The 18,093-nt window shown below is 36.9% G+C and overlaps 1 protein-coding gene across 7 annotated transcripts in view; it reads left to right on the top strand.

The window, feature by feature from the left end:
• ZNF385B (zinc finger protein 385B) overlaps nucleotides 1-18,093 on the top strand; it is a 387,935-nt gene that overhangs the window by 227,739 nt on the left and 142,103 nt on the right. For 2 of the 7 annotated variants that reach the window (XM_081052529.1, XM_081052527.1), the window contains exon 1: nucleotides 3,701-3,849. The exons of the other annotated variants lie outside the window; for them this stretch is intronic. The gene's annotated coding sequence lies outside the window, so the exon portion shown is untranslated. Of the gene's footprint in view, nucleotides 1-3,700; nucleotides 3,850-18,093 lie in introns of those variants that run through there. 7 annotated transcript variants of the gene reach the window in all.

The raw sequence follows: 18,093 nt of genomic DNA, 5'->3' as shown, positions 1-18,093 counted from the left end.
TTGTGGTAATCATTTCACAATATATGTAAATCAAACTGTCATGCTGTACATTTTAAACTTATACAATGATGTATGTCAACTATTTCTCAATAAAACTGGGAAAAATAATCTAATAGCATTTACAAATGGAAATGTACTTGAGAGTTCTTTTAAATAAATGCATTTGGTAAGAAAAAATATATGAAATTATCTGGGAAGAGACCAACAAATATAGATTCTAAGATTTGAAGGAAAAAGATATTTTCACATACACACGAGATAAGTAAAATAAAGGATAGTTAGGGCTCAGGGAACTTGAGGGTTCTAGGCTGTTATAGGGACAACTTCAGCCACATTCGGTTTTCTTTGGCTCTTTTGTGCTAACTGGGGAACCCAGTCAATTTTATCTGGGGAACGTTACAGCCAACAGAAGAAGTTCATAGATGTTTAGTGTTCTATTCACATATAGATAAAATGTTATATGGGAAGTTTGTTCTTCTGGATTCTAGGAGAGTGGGCAGTCTGTTTCTGCTGTCTAAAAGTCAAAGCTGAGACATCTGACACTGATAACTGGAAAAAAAAAAGTTTTTATAAAATGTTAATCCCTAAAAGTTTCCTGCTCCTGGATCTAGATCGGAGCTTTGCTTGTATCTATGATTACGTGTGAAATATCATGTCAAATAGTATATTTATTTATGTGATAGCTCTTTGAAATAGCTCCACAAAGTTAATGGAAATATATATCTTTGGAGGAATAAAATGCATTCGTAACTTGTGAACTAGAAATTAGAGAATTTTGGAACCAGGTAATCCATGAGTCTGACATAACATGGTGGCCGTTGTACCATTTTGTTCACAAGTAAAAACTAAAGATTTAAATTCTAATCAAGCTAACATTTAAAATGTTATTTTTTTCCTAGTTCTATTTTTTCTCAGTTTACTAATTATAATATCAAATAGGACCTCCTGAGTTTGCGTGGCCCATTCCACTGCTCACTCTGAGCGGTTTCAGAGAGGTGGTTGTCTATACTTCCATCATCTCCCTAGCAATATATTCTTTCCACTTAGCAATTTTCTGATTATTTTCAAATTAAACCTCATATCTCCAATTTTAATTTGCTCTTTATTCTGATCGATTTGAAACCATATCAAACTGCGAAGATAGTACAGGGAACACTCATATACCCCTTTACCTAACTTTATAACATATTAATTTTTCCACACTGGGATTAGCTCTCTTACTCTCGAAAGTACATAGAATATTGTTCATGTTTCACATATTTATGTTCATACATTTATATGTCATTAATATACATATATGTATATATACTCATGCTGAAGCCCTTGAGAATTACTGCAGACGTCAAGACACTTCACCCCTAAGTGCTTCAGCATGGATTTTCTAAGAACCAGAACATTCTCTGCAAAATACCAGGGAGTACTGATAGAGCAGTATTAATAGAGCACTATTATATAACAGTCTACTTATATTTCTCCATTGTCCCAATAATATCGTTTAAAGTCATTTTCTTCTTTTTTCAATCTGGGATTCAAGCCAGGATTATACATTCTGTTAGTTGTCATTTCTCTTTAGTCTCCTTTAAACTAAACCAGTCTCCAGCTTTTTACGGTGGTGTTGCTATTCTACATAGCAATGTTGATATTTTTGAAAAGTTCAGTTTAGTTGCTTTGCAAAATGTCTTTCATTTTGGATTTGTTTGACCATTTCTTCATGATTAGATTCAGAATAAGCATTTCTGGCTGGGTATCTACATAGGTGATGCTGTGTCCTTTCCAGTGTTCTCAGAAGACATAGGATATCTATGTGTTCCATTACTGGTGATGCTAAGTAGTGTCTGCATGATCTTTCCGTTTTAAAAACGTTTTTCCCTTTTTCATTCAAATATAATCTGCATATGAACAGGACAGTGATACTTTGAGATTGTATGATTTTCATATCCCCTGATTTTTTTAGCTAGTGTTTTAGTATCCATTTATGATTGTTACCTGAATTGGTTATGATTATGTGGATGTAAAATCCTGACTTTCTATTTCTGTCATTACTTTTACATTTATTAGTTAATTTGCTTCACTTTTCCTTCTCCTCCCTCTCTCCTTAGTTTTTTTTTCAGTATCACTATGTATTTTTTCAGTTCAATGTTATTACAATTTACTTTTCTTATTATCTATTTGATGCTTAAATTGTACCAAATTTGACAAGTGGGAGCTTTTCAGAATTTGCTTCTTTCTTTTTGATGTGTCTTCTTCAGTTCATTCACATTCTCTATGGCCCAAGCACATACTTTAGGCTTAACTTGTACTTTCCTGTCCCAAGAGGCATAGTTCTAAAACCCAGATGTGGACACTAAGTTTGCTCATTGCTACTGGAGTGTCATCACTTCTAGGCCTTTGCAGTGCATAACAGAATGCGCGCACGCACACACACACACACACACACACACACACCCCTACATATACACATACATATACCTGTGTTTGTATATTACTGTTAGAGCGGTACAGTATGCTACTGCTATGCTGCTATCATCAGTTTGATTCCAGCATCATCCTCTCCTTCCCCCATTCCATATTTGTATGTCTCTTCTCTCAAGTGAGAATCCTCATACTCCTTATACTGCACAATACCACCATGTTTACTTGTTTCCTCAGTCTTACAATGCACACAAAATTGTTTCGGATCTGCCACACCAATAGCACTACCAAAAACAAACTTACTGTGTCAGGTTCAAGATTTCCTACAATTCCTTTAGTCCTTAGAATATATGTCTCTCTTTATATAGACAGAATATTTATGAAAAACAGCTTATGTGTGTATTAATTCTTTTTTCTTATCAGCTTGATATAGGTTTAGGTTTACTTGTTTTAAGTGTAATTGATTTACCCACTTATTTTCCAATGTTGTTGATTTAATCTATTTTTGAATATGAAAAAACTGCTGTTTTTAAACACCAGGAAATCTAAATGTGATGTGACTAACTATATGCAAAACCCAATGTCATCATCATATGCCAGATCGGTTTAGAAATTAAGAGAGGGAACGCATAAATATGTTTCCTTCTTGTACTAATAAATATTTAAATTTTCATTAGTACTCCAATTTCAAGATCAAGAGAAGTTTTTCAAGCATACTAATTCCTGCAAGAGCAGGAGTTAACAAATTGTCCCTGGAATTAGATCCTGAAGGCAAATCCTGGTCCCCACTCCACCCTACACTTACAGGTTACACTCAGGTCCATTTTATTATCCTTTCACTGTCTTCTCCTCACATGTAAAATCAGGATACTGCAAAGTTTAATATAAGGCACTTAGCTCACTGATGAACAGTGAGTGCAAAATGAATATTACCCATGATTTTTGTGATTCTGATGGAGATGCTGGTGTTGAATTTTAATAGTAAATTCTGGATATCGAGAGTTCCTAATACTAAATTTAAAGGCTTATTTTCTCAGTGACAGGTTTTTTTGTGGGTTTCATTGTTTTTGTATCTTATTTGTTTTCCTCTTAGTACTTTTGATACACTAGGAAAAGTTACGGCTTATCTAGAAGTTCTGGTATGAGGAATGACCTTGTCCTTGTGAAATATTTGAAAACTGAAAATTCCTCCTGCAAAACTCTGATCTGTTACTGCTGCTGGTCCCGGGGCAGGCTGTCTGTCGGGATGCCGAGCGTAACTACCACTGTAACCGACAAGGCATCTGTCAGAGATCGCAGGGCTGAAAGCCAGGTAAGAACGTCGGAGTTAGATCTAATAATAGCTCTGGAGATTTTCCTGAAATGTTTGCTGGCAACTCCCAGGCTTGACAGGCAGAGCGTAGTGTAACTCATAGAACGTTGTTCCTGTTCTTGCTGGTGAGTATGCTATAGTACTAACCCAAATAATAGCTAGAAATCATTTGCTGTGAGTTTGTTATGTTTTCACTTGTAGTACTCCTGGGTTACTGCCAAAAGTGGCTAGATATATAGATAGACTGTATTTTTAAAACACAGTTTCTTATATGCTGTAAATTCATATAAATTATTGATTCCACCAGTGAAGAGTTTGGATAACAGAAAAATTGCATCTGACATTACCACTCTTTCGTTACGTAGAGGGATTGCTTTCAAGACAGTGCAAAAATATGATGCTTTTGCGTTCATGTGGAGGGTTTAATAAAGAATGTGTGATGAGTGAGGAAAGTAGACTTCTGTCTGTGTGCACTTGGAGTCATCTGAGGATGGGGCTGAAGAGTCAAAGGATAGCTACATACATGTTCAAGGAACTGGGAAAGGTTTCTCACTGAGAAGTTAAAGTGTTTTGATGAACAGTTGAGAATGAAAAGGCTGAGCAGTGAGGTGGTGATTAAAACCAATGAAGCTTAAACTTTATGGGCCCATCCAAGGCTCTGGGAGAGTCTGAGCCGTGTGTTTGGGTGGTGGTATGTTTTTTGTAACATTTGCTAAAGGTATTTTAACCACAACTAGTTAAGACCACTGTTCCTTCCACTCCGTCTTCCCTCCATTTCACTTTTCCTCACGTTGAGTAAGATTGGAGGTAGCTTTGAGCAGAGAGGACAAAGGCTTGGAGATACATTTACTCTGAGTTCTGTGGGCTCTCAATGGGGTCTGCAATTGCTTCTATGTGTAATGAAGTTATTGCCAGCCATCCCAGGAAAGGATGGCTTCTGGGCTCTATGTCATACTCAGCTGATTCATCCAGCAGGGCCAGAAGCTAGCTTGTGTTATATGTGTCCTATAGTACCCAGCCCTGAATGTTTAGGCAGCAGAGGAGAAGTAATGATTGACATGTGTAGAACATGTGTAAATTTTCTTTCAGTCACCAGAAATGTAAACTTGTAACTGGATGATTCAATTCTAGTTGATCTCTAGTCACAATACAAGTTTTCTCCAATCAAAAATACAGATTTATATGGTGATGGAAGGAGAACTGACTCTGGGTGGTGAACACACAATGGGATTTATAGACGATGTAATACAGAATTGTACACCTGAAATCTATGTAAATTTACTAACAATTGTCACCCCAATAAAATTAATTAAAAAAAAATACAGATAATATACTGGTGTGTAGAGTCATACATTTTCCTCCTTTTGATGGGAGTTGCTTAAAATAGAATTTATCAAATTCCCTGAGTAAGGCATAAACCATGGTAATCCTACAGATAAGAGTATGTTTGTGTGTTAAGTCACAAATTTTTAAGCACTCCAACTTTCGAAAATTAAAAGGCAGTCTAGTCAACCATACTCGATAAAAGACTGAATTATCTTTCTGATTTATTTGTAGAATGATATTACAAAGTCACTATCATAGGGAAAGCAATCAAAGAGTAGGCAATCAAAAAATGTAGGAGTAAATAAATAAAATATGTTAGTTTTATATTTTATGATTTTCATGATATTTTAAACTTTTTACATTTGTAATTTGCTGTGATTTTTTCTCAACCTAAATAAATATTCACTTTCTTGTCTAATTTTGTATTTGTAATTTCATATCCATTTTCTAAAAGAGAGCTTATTCCTAATTGTTTACACTTCATGTCCCACAAAATTTGGATCTGCTCAAACTTCTAGTAATATATAAAATGTGTGCATATCACAGTTCTGTAGATAGTTACTCATTCATAAGCTTGAGACAATCAATAATAAGTTAGGTTATGGTATAGATTATATTGTGTACATTTAACCTGATAGATCCTATACTAAGATGTCAACTTTAGCTTCAGAAATAAAATTTCTGAAGGAAAAGAAGTGGGAAGTATAAATTAAATAAGGTTGGCATGTCGATAATTATTAAATTTGGTTGATGGAGAAATGGGGATTATTATATTATTAAAACTTTTTACATAACTCCGAAGTTTTTCTTAATGGTTGGTAAAGGTACACAGGAAGTAAATGTGGGAAATGCGTACTGAAAGATATTGTACCTATACTCTTGTTCTTATTTGTTTTGGAAAATGAAAAGGAATTGACCAATGGAAACATCCAGTAGTGACATTTGTGAAACATTAAATACAGATGTTGTATGTAGGTAATGATTCTCTGAAGAAGAAAGCCCTGATTTGTAATGCGTCCTTATTTGCACAGTGTACATATTCCCACCATGGTTGATTTCAATTGGTGTGACATTACGGAATGTGGAGTTGGGAAGAGCTGTGCACCATCAGCTCTTGTGAGTCTATACGGCCAGCTGCAGCCCACTACTGGGAGAGATAATAGAGAAGCGTTAGTTGTTGGAGTCAGTCTCATAGTCAGATCCCAACTCTAAAATGCACTCCCTGTCTTTGGTCAACTTAGGTAGTTTTTCTGAGCATTAATTACCCCCTCTGTAAAATGGAAGTTGTAATTCCACACATTAAGATATAAGGATTAAATGAGATCACACATGTAATGGACCGACTATGGTTGCAGTTGCATAGTGAGTGATCTTTCATGCTAATATCCTTTCTTCCCTTCGAGTTAAAATAGAAGAGCTCTTGGTTTGGGTTGGTTGCAAAGTTTCAAAAGAAAGGAATGACATTGATCATCTTTTCAGAAGGCTTCTTGCCCAGAATTTCTATAATTAGTTAAAATTGTAGGTTTGAGGCACAGTCGCAAACCTGCCGGAAGCTCACCAAGCTCTAATTGGGTTGGATATTAATAGATAGGCTGGGAAGTTAATTGTGATATGATTGTGGCTAGAGCAGAACTATCTGTTAAAGGTAGAGTTTTATGTCCAATGCTATCGGGCACTGCAAATACACAGTAAGAATTAAGTATTATTTTAGAGTTGACATGGTAAAAAGCCTATAACTTACTTAATCTTCTCTTAGACAATATTAAGACCCAGCTGAGATGTTTCTGGCATGAATAAGCCTAAGGGGTTATGTTGGCAAATTGGAAATGTTTCCATTCACAATTTTGATTAATGTTTCAGCAAAGTTATTAAAAACAGTAGCGTTTTACTTGTGAAATTTTTAAGTTGGGTGATTAACCATGATATTAGCTAATGTAACAGGATTTTTTTCCTCAACAATATATGTTTTTCTGTGTAGAAATCTAAGATTAAGCTCATCACTGATTTATTAATAATGATGCAGTTTTCAGAATTGTATAATAAAAAATCTTTTTTTTCTCTTTTTTTCTTTTTTTTTTTTTTTGTTCATTGTAACCAAGGCTAGAGAGAAGCTGAATTATAAGACAAGCCCATATTTAGAATCTGGAGACACTAATACCAAAGGCATTTGAAATTTGATTTATATGTGTGGGTTGATGTGCTCCTACTAAGAATATAATTTGGGGATGTATTTTCCCCTCTCAGGGAGATTTGCATAAATTATAACTCTATATAGTTGGATTTCTGAGCAAATACTAATGAGATAGAAGTAGTATGCTGTATCATCCATCTGAAGTTGGCCCAATTGCCTTTGATTTTAAAAGAATAGTTTTTCTTCAGAAAATTAAAACATTTAACCCTTAGAAGTTTAAACCTCCTTTTTCCTTAAAACAGTGCTATTTATACTAAATTAAATTTAATGGGTCATAATAAGAATGCTTTAAGAAATTAAATGGAACAAAACAGAGTAGAATATACAAAATGTCACACATAGGCTGGATCAACAGTGTTTTGTGAAACTGATGTTTCAGTTGTGTGTGTGTGTACATTCTAAGTTGTGAAGTAAAATTCACTTCTCACTAAGTCATATTAAAATAAATACAAAATTTTACCATGCTTTAAAGTATACAATAAAAAAGTCCAGGTGTGACTGCCTAGGACTCACTGGGAGCTGCAGAGATCAGTTAGGAGAGGGGAGTTGCACTCTTGGGGTGACGTGGTTTTGGAGATGTGCCTTCTGTCTGTTTTCATTTCTTTCTCTCTTAAGCAGGAAGGATCCTACTATTTGGCCTGTCCATATATATGCACCCAAATGTGTGTATGTGTGTTTATACGCTATATATACATACATACACACTATAATGTAATACATTTTATTTATATATATAAATATGTATAAATTTATTATATATATATAAATTAAATGTATTATAGTATATTTATTGTATTATATTCTTAATGTACCAGTCCTATCATCTCAATTAGATTGCAAGGCTTTTGCGGTCAGGAGCTTTCCCTTAGGCTCTCTTATCTTCCCACTCATCACCTGCCTCACACACAGAGTAGTATGTGCTTATTAAGTAATGACTGTTAATAGATAATGGCTAAAGTTCACCCTAACATACCATTTGGCCATATTTATTTCACATGTTTACATATTTACTAATATTCTACCTTCCACAAAGGATTTATTGCAGTTTATGGCATGAATAAATAAGAAAATAATGGCTGGACCATAAATAAACAGAACCATAATATGTACGTAAACAGACACGTTTCTAAATATATATTTATACACATACATACATACCCACATACACTCTTATAATATCGTAAAGAAAAGTAAGGTCAGAGGAAGAAATATAATCAATTTCTTCATAGTTCTTTCTGTCAGCCTCATTCTTGCATTTGAACTTCTCAGTAGACAAAGTTAAAAGCAATATATGTCCGTTACATAATTATTATTATACAAAAAGAGATACCATGAGGGAAAGCAAAAGCTTCTTTGTATACAGGGCTACATAACTAAAAGACATTTGTCACGTGAAGTTTTATGCAAGAGGCAATGAGTGTCTGGACTAGAAAATATCAACATGGCCACTCCTGAAGAAACTGTGAAAATGAATTTTGTTACTTCTGCTCCTCTATAAAGGCGGAAGTCTTTATGATAAAACCTAGCAAAAATGAATCCGTAAGAAGACAGAAAACTGGTCCAGAAAGTATTCTTTTGTCTGTTTTAAAAATATTGCTTAGAACATTTAGAACAATAGAAGAAATCGTTTAAACAGTCTTTCCCAAATATTGCCTATTTCAACCAGATATTTAACTAAACTTGATAGAGAGTGTACTTTAGAAAAAGTTATGATTAGGGGATCAGGCCAATATTCTTTGGAGAAAATTGACGACTTTCCTAAGGTTCCTATCTAATAGGCCATTCCACATCCACACAAAGATGGGCTATTTGGTGACAAATATTTTGAAGGCTGAATCTTTCATCATCTCGGCGCAATTTCAAAGTATATGGGAATAATTTTTGCCTGTACTTTGTTTTTTCTCTATATTATTGCCAGTTACCAGTTTTCATTTAGCTCAGTAGTACTGTTCTTGTTTTGTTAGGCTTCATGTATGCCAGGGGTCCAGTTAGTTTTCATACAAAAATTGACAAGTGTGTTGAGAGTGAACTGAAAAAACAGAAGACCTCATGTTTGAGGCACCAAACATTATCATTAGAATATTCAGATACTTATGAATCATCTGCTTCATGCCGTGGTGGAAGAATCACTTCTACACCTTGAAAGTTCATAGTATGTAGTACCCCAATAGAGACGGGCCACAAAAATGGGGGTAAAAAGGGAGGGTCCAGACAACTCTGGGTGGAATAAGTATAAAAAGCGCAATCAAACACAGGTGATGGGATAGAGGGTGTTGGACTGGTGCCTGAGATTGGGTTGAGGCAGCAGAAGAATGACAAATGCCTAGAAAAGAGGGATAAAGGAAGGGGTATAGGAATGACCAGGTAAATTTTTCTTGGAGGCAAAGGAGACTTTTAAAAATGAAAGTTGGGGAGAGTAAGAAGAGGTGAAACAGAAGACCTTTAGGCTGATTCTAGTGCACTAAGGAGAGGTCATCTTCAGGAAGGCATAGAAACAACTACCAGGCTGCCATTTCATTTTAAAAATAAGGTCGTGTGTGAAAACCCATTTAGAAGGAAACAGAAGTTGTCTAATTTGGGGGAGGTGTAACAAACAACTGTTTTAAGACATAAAAATTTTGACTGGAATTTATTTTTTAGTAATCAGAGGGTTTAGTTGCTAGCCACAAAACTTAGCTAGAAACGGAGCCTGGTTTCATCCCCTGGAGACCATGTGGTGAGAGCAGAGCTGACACTGCCACCAAGCCCGGGGTTGCATACCTGCATTCCATCACTGGACACGCTGCTGGTCTCCCTGCTCCTGGAGATTGGATGTAACTGTGGCCCCTGGGGCTTGTCTCCAAAATGGTTTCCCTTTGTCCCTGCCTCTTAACATCACTAGTTCAAGATTTGGGATGGTGGGAGTGGGGGAGCAGAAAGGAGAGGTAAGATATGTCTAATTGGCTGAGACTAAGTCATGTGCCCATGTCTTAGCCTCAAGGAAGGCTGAGAAAATGAGACTCTGGCCATTTGGGCTCTTAGTCCATTTGGGCTGTTATAACAGAAATATCACAGACTGGGTGGCTTATGAAAAGTTTTCTCTCTCACAGTTCTGGAGGCTGGAAGTCTGAAATTAAGGCGGAAGCAGGGTATGATTCTGCTGAGAGCCCTAGCCTGTGTTGCGAACTGCCGATCTCCCTGTACCCTCACATGCTAGGGAGCAGAAAGAGAAAGCCAGCTCTCCTGTGAGCCTTTTAATCCCATTCTACTCTCATAACCTCACCTAATCCTAATTTCCAAAGAACTCACTTCCTAATGCCATCGCATTGGGGGGTAGCATTTCCAACATAGGAATTTTGGAGGGACATAAACATTCACTCCACTATAGGCTCTTACATTGAGGCGTGAACTTTGCACCTCTAACAAAGACTAGTAAGGTATGAATTCCTCATAGAGACACGAGGTTTAGATTATGTGCATTCCTTGGCCCCCAACCCCCCACACCACCTCAAAAAAAAGACAACTGTCCATTAAACTTTCCCTTTCGTTTCAAACCTTTATATAGTCTTGAGTTCTTAAATGGTTTTAAAGCTAAATTCTCAAGGCACACTAGAAAATACAGTCCAACAAATCTGATTTTTCTGTACCAGTTTAAATGATGAAATACAGACTTGCCCAGAGCCATTGTCAGTGTGAAGATCTAGTTAAGCCTCGTGCATTCCTTAATATCAAGAGCTTCTTAATATCAAGAGTCAACATTTTAAGTTTTGATATCAAATTCATTCTGTTGTTGGTGTTTACATTTTAAATGGAATAACTGAAAATGAATCTAAATGTTTGGGAACTTACCATGTGTCTGCCCTCTGAAGCTCTGAGGGAAGCCTCGATAATGATGGTAATAATACACAAACTGGCCCTAGTAGGCGCCAGCTGTGTAGGCATGTCCCTTCATCAGGTGCTCTGCCAGCCACACTTCTACAGCTGCTGCTCTTCCAGAGTACAGGCCAATCTTCTTTCTCTTGTTAGTTGACAATGCCAGTTATAGAGAATCATGCCAGACCACACTCCAGTGTGGCAGTTGTATAAGTGGGGACACAGAAAGATTATCCAACTAGTTGTGATTAAAAATTCTTACTCTGATATATGTAGCTTAAAATGATACAAGGTTCTGAAAACACACGATAAGAGTATGAATGACTGCTGCAAGATCCTAAAATATGGGGTTGAACCAAAATAGCTTCTTTAAACTTTCCTGGGAGGATACCCTCCCAAGCCATTCTATTCTAGTCTAGCCTAAACTTAGAAAGTAAGGTTCACTTTTAACTTTAGTACCTCTCTGAGTTATTCCAGGAAGATTTTCTTAGGGATTTTCCAGTGTCATTAAATGCCATAAAGTATGTGCTGTAAAAAGTTGAATTGCATCTGCAAATCCTCGAAGATACAAAGGTCTGACTTAAGTTCATGAACTTGTTGAAACAATGTTGCTAACTTTTTTGATATCAAAGGGATTATTCATTATGAATTTGTACCAACTGGACAAACCGTCAGCCAAGTTTACTATTTAGAAGTGCTGAAAAAGATGCATAAAAAAGTTAGACGACCTGAACTTTTTGCCCACCGTTCATGGCTCTTGCATCACGACAATGCACCAGCTCACACGACACTGTCTATAAGGGAGTTTTTAGCCAGTAAAGAAATGACTGTATTGGAACACCCTCCCTACTCACATGATCTGGCCACCAATGACTTCTTTCTTTACCCGAAAATAAAGGAAATATTGAATAGAAGACATTTTGATGACGTTCAGGACATCAAGGGTAATACAACGACAGCTCTGATGGCCATTCCAGAAAGAGTTCCAAAATTGCTTTGAAGGGTGACTAGGCACTGGCATCGGTGCATAGCTTCCCAAGGGGAGTACTTCGAAGGTGACCATAGTGATATTCAGCAATGAGGTATGTAGCACTTTTTCTAGCATAAGTTCGCGAACTTAATTGTTTGACCTCGTAAATCCAGGACACTCCATGAGCTCTTGGTTTACACCAGCCCAAGCTGGGCTGAAAGATAGCAGGGTGATGATGCATCTGATAGTGCTGACCCTGAGCAAGTTCTAGGGATGGGCTATTATGTTACATTTTTATTAATTATTGTGCATCTTGAGATCTGATTGGTTCTTAGCCATGTCTTTGAGCCCTTATAAATTTGCATAAGTGCTCAGAACCATGCTACATTTTTTTCATTTTATTGCAGCATATTTTGTGTTAAGATAAAACAAATAGATTTCTAATAAGCAAATGTTGGCTCAACTGATGAGCTGTAACTTGTAGTAAGAAAATTACAGCTTGGCATTAACAGTGGAGAGGCTAAAAATCATGATAATTCAGTGGCTTTAGTCTTTTTCATATGTAATTTTATAGTTTCTGTAAGAGTCGAAGAGGCTAAACTCGTATCATTTTGTCAAACTGAGAATAACATTTATCATAAAGTAAGTCTTCTTATTTTCATCAGTGACCTAAAAGAAGATGGTAGGTTTTAATTTTATTTCTGAAGTGATTTTTAGATTTTCAGGTTGCACTGAAAAGTGAGATGGAGGGTATAAATTGGAGATGATCCATTGTCTCAAAACACAGTCCCAAAGGGGAAACTGAGGAGCAAACCTCCATGTGGAGCCCTTTCCTTGGCTACTCTCTGCTCTAGACCTGCCATAGCTTTGTTCCTCTCTATTGGAAGGAAATAAAGGGAGAAAGGGGAGAAGAAATGAAACCAACTCTCACTGGCTTGGGAGAGCCAATTGTGTGCATCTCTTCTTAAACTTACGTTAATAATATGTGGGTAGCTTAATATCAACCATGACATAAATATTTATACCACAGAAATTGGCAGTGCTACAAATCAGGACTCCCTCTCCTCCAAAGTAAGTTCTTAACATTTATCAGCATTCCACTGGTGACCTGCTGTTGAAAGGAACATTGTGTATCACAGTTTACCATTATTATCACTTCCTGATTCTGACTTCTCAGTGTAGGTGAAATTTCTAAAGACCTTGACTGTAGTCTGCCTTATCCAAACCTTTGTGTACTGAAGATTGTAGAGATGGAATATGTTCTCTATTTGAAAGTTATTCAACACCCTTTTGTTTCCTGTGTAATTTTACGTTGTTAGATTTTTCAGTGTGGTGTTAGCTATTTTTTTACACCCTTTTTTATCCCCTTCTCTATTATCCTGTCTTGATTACTTAGTCTTCTCTTGACTTCGCCATTTTATGAAGAAGTAGTCATAGCACACTTCCTGGTTAGTATGATCCAAGGCCTCAAAGAGATTATAAGTCTCAAGTCAGCAAACACTAATTGAATATCTCCTTTGCCTAACACAATATCTCTTTTGCCAGAGAGAATAAGACACAGTACCTATTTTCAAGCAACATAAAATCTAGGGAGAAAATCAGACATGTGTACGACTCAGACTAATGTAGAGCATAATATGAAAGAGGGTGTTAGAAAAGAACAGAAAAATGCAAACTGAGCTACAGAGACTAGTTAACATTCCTGAACACAGAAATTAGAGAAGGCTTTATGGAGATGGGGCCATCTCAATGAAGTCTTAAAGAATTGGTATGCATATTAAAATTCAACTCCATAGTTTTTATGAATAGATGACTAAAACATTCATGTTAAAATAGTTTGTGAGTTAATTCATGTTATTTACTGATCTAAATTAGCTTATCATCATGTCAGTCAGGAAAACTTAACAAAAATAAGATATTAATGTCATAAATGTGTGGAATTACTAGATCCAGCAGATGCCAATGTAAAAGATACATTCCTACATCTCTGTGCCCTCTGTAGGTTATACTCAGAGTGTCGATTTTAGAAGGTACTTAATGAAAGCTTCCAATTGCTGAGGACCAATTATGTACCAGCCACGTCTACATATATGATATCAAAGACAAAAAACAACAAAGTAAGGAAATTGATTTTATTCAGGCTATTGTAGTAGGGAGAGTACCCCAAGATCAGAGTGTTTCTCTACAGAATGGTTTTGCCTTAGTCTTTGAAAGGAAGGAGTAGACAAGTTACAGGTGGGGTAATTTACAGTTGGGATTTTGTAACGGGAAAATCTCAGTTAGGTAAACAGAAAATGTTTACCTGTGTCTAACTAATCTCAAGGGGAAAGCAGTTCTAATTTTAGCTAATCACCCATAAGACACAGAACAAGCTAGGAGTTGACTAGCTAATATTTGAACCTCAGAGTTACTCTGAAATATACTATTATCAGCATTAAAAAAAAATGCTTAAAAAAATAAACTGACATTCAGAGAAGCTGAGAGACTCACCAAAGCCACCTAGTATATAAGAGAATTGGAATTTCATCTCCTATCTTTCTGTCTTCGAATCTCTTTATTATGCCATAATACTCACTTTGTGCTGAATGAATGCTTTAATAGTAATATTTAAGGTTAATGGAAGTTTCATTTATTTTTTATATGTATTTTTTCCATACACACTATCTAAGTTTGGAGAGAATAGCCTTCAAAGAACCAGGCCAAAATGTTTAGAATTGACAAATCTATTCACAGACTGGTTTAAAATAAGAATTTGCCTCCTTCCCCTTAACTAAATCCACCTTTCAAATAAATGAGTAGGGAAAAATTTGGCATTGTGTCCCAGTGTCTTGATATTCAGTGATTTTTCTTGCTATCAAACAATAAGGTATCATCATTGCTTTTTTACCTCTGCTCTGTGGGCCCAGAGAAGTTTGCAGGAGGTAAGTGCTTGGAGATCCTCACAGACGTTCTTGGCTAGATGGGGGGACAGTACAGAAGTCAGGCACAGCTTGATTACCCAGCTTCTGCCAAAGCTTTTGGGTATGCACGTTGAACATCAAAGTTAAAAAAAAAAAGTCATTAAAGGAAGTAAAATGTGAAAACTACTGATCTGGTTGAATAAATCATTTCCATAAAACAAATGCTGAATATCTTTGGCTTCTAGAAGCCTGTGAGTCTGAGTTTCTTGGCTGTTGCCAGCTTTGCAGGCCCCTTGCTGTGCTTTTGACAGGCGCAGAAACGCAATGCTACCGTGCACTTATCTGCACAGCACGGGGATCTAACCTGGTTGGCCCAAATCATTTGGCATCTATGCACATTCATATTATTGTGGTAATTATGAGTGTGAGGTAATAATTTGTGCTTGAGTTTTGTCCTGGGGCCCAGTCATCCAGTTCTCTCTCTTTTTTTTAAATTATGTTTTACTTTTATAATATGGTGTTAGTAAACAGGCCAGGTGCTGTTTTAGAGTAGCTGCATGATATATTCCCCGAACATTGAAGCCAAAATTAAGAGCAAAACAGAAGTCACCACCTTCTGGCTCAGGTACCTTCCTTATCATGGTAATTGTGTCTTTTCTAAGCGAAGGGAAGAAAGAACATGTTAGACTTAGGATCTGGGGCTGCTGAAGCCAAGATATTTAGGAGCAGTTTGTCTATGCTGCCAGTGGGAGTGTGGACTTTTTCACTTAGAGGGAAGAAAGCCATATGTAGTGATTTCTTGTTTCCCCGTGGTCTCCCATTCAGGGTAACCTAACTGTCCCCCCGCCCCATGTGTCATTGGAAGAGAAGCTCAGGCAATGAAGGGTTACACTGCCAATTAGTTTTGATTCCCCATAATCTCCTCATTTTAGGAGAAGAGTGCTGTGGTCAGAGGAAGATAGCAAAGTGAAAAATCAGACAAATCGGCTAGAACATACTAAAAAATAATAGAAAATGAAATATCGCAACTCAGAACTGTGTTTAACTACTGGAAAGCAAAACAAGTGAATTGTTTGTGTGAGTCAGAGTTTCTAAAGAAAGGCGTTTTGGAGGCATGGAATCTAAGGAAACTATGTTTTGAAAGAAGTTGTGGACATAGACAGGGAATGTAGTGACAGTTAGGGCAGGGGAGCTACAAGGGCAAAAGTTTAAAGTGGGAATGAACCACAGATATTGACTGTGGAAAGGTATATTGAGATGAGAAATAAGTAGGCAAAAACACAGAAGTTGGCTAAATTTTATATTTTGCCATTAAAATTTTAATAATTGGTTAACTAGTAATCATATTTTCTAAGGCAAGTCTTAGATGTTTCTTATATTCTTTGAAATTGATTGAGTATGGGAGTGATCACTTTCTCAGGCTACAATTGGTATGTCTGGGTAATGTTTAATAAGCATGAGGAAGAGAAGAGAGAGCCCGCAAGAGAAACAGGAAAGTGTGCCTGGAGGGCTCCTAGCATAGGAGCTTCCCTCCCCGTTTAGGGGACCAAGTTCTCAAGATTATTATGAATAGATTCTTTCAAAGAGTAGATCTCAAAGTGAGGTTCCTGAGCTAGCAGCATCATTTGGGAACTTGTTGGAAATGGCACTTTTCTAGCGTCTTCCTAGGCTTACTGAACCAGAAACTCTGAGGTGGGACCCTGCAACCTGTGTTTTAATAAGCCTTTCTCTTAGTCCATTTTGGCTGCTATTACAAAAAGACCATAAACAGGGAGACTTATAAACAACATCATTTATTTCTCACAATTGTAAAGGCTGGGAAGTCCAAGGTCACTGGTAGATTCAGGGTCTGGTGAGGGCCCACTTCCCACATCAACCTCACAGGCAGAAGGGGCCAAAGAGGTCTGTGGGATCTCTTTTGTAAGGGTCTGAGTCCCTTTCATGCGGACTCTGCCCTTGTGACCTAATCATCTCCCAACGACCCCTCCTCCTAACACTATCACCTTAGAGGCTAGGATTTCGAAATGCGAATGTGGAGGAGGCTGCTTCAATCTACTGCAGCCTCTCCAGGTGATTCTCATGCATGCTAAAATCTGAAAACCGCTGCCTTAATGTATTTGTTTTCAATATAAAAATGATCCAGAAAGTAGAAAGTTGATGAATTTTTCTCCTAAACTCCTTTTCTCAATGCTTTTCAATTCTCTGACTCAATCTAAGAGGGAAAATCACAATTAGTTGCTACGCCATTGACACACATGAATCTCTCTTTGAAAAAGAGAAGTGTCGCTGGGTTCCAGATATACAAACAGCAGCCTCAGGGGCTCCCAGTTGAACTGCACCAGGCGTAGCATCAGCCCCTGCCCTGGATATACAAACCCAGGAAGGAATTTTTTTTAATAAAAAATCAATTCTTACTCTGAGACTCTGAAGTGTTCCATTTGACAGAGCCTCAGACACCCAAATCATTAATTACATCCAAGATAAAAAAAAAAAAAGCTGGTGATGCTGAACTTTTGATCTAAGAGAATTTAGCAAAAATTTCTGAAGTGCACAAAGATAACTGGCAGTTGCAATCTTTGGGGGTCAAATAAATACGATAAATGTAACAGACACCAAATTGAAGGAGGAAAAGTAGAAACATGAAGGCTTTGGACTCTGGATGGAAAAAGAGATAAGATATGACATTTTGTCAAGAGGAGGAAGAGAAAGTCACGGCAAGCAAGGGACAAGAGTCAGATGAGAGGGGTGGGAGTCCAGGGTGAAGCAGAAGAGTTATGATCCGTGAAGAGAGACATCTTCCACTTAGAGTCATGGCCATTTTTTAAGCATTACAATTAAAATGGGTTGATTAATTAATATGTGACTCATAGAAAATTGAGCTAAGAATAGTCATAAAGCATAATGCCATATATAGCCATGAAACATAGATATCCTTGGATTACTAATAGCTAATATTTTTAGTTCTTATTATGTGCTAAGCACCATACAAAGTACTCTCATTTGATTCTCTCAACAATCCCATGAAATAGACACTATCATTACTATCTCTGCTTCGGAGAAGAGGAAACTGAGGCTTTAGGAGGCAAGTTACATAGTTAGTAATTAAGCCTCGAGGATTTGAACCCAGGCA

The sequence above is a fragment of the Rhinolophus hipposideros genome (assembly GCF_964194185.1).
Source record: "Rhinolophus hipposideros genome assembly, chromosome: 6".
NCBI classification, from domain to species: domain Eukaryota; kingdom Metazoa; phylum Chordata; class Mammalia; order Chiroptera; family Rhinolophidae; genus Rhinolophus; species Rhinolophus hipposideros.
Note: the sequence above shows the minus strand (reverse complement) of the source record. Positions and strands in the feature narration are given on the sequence as shown.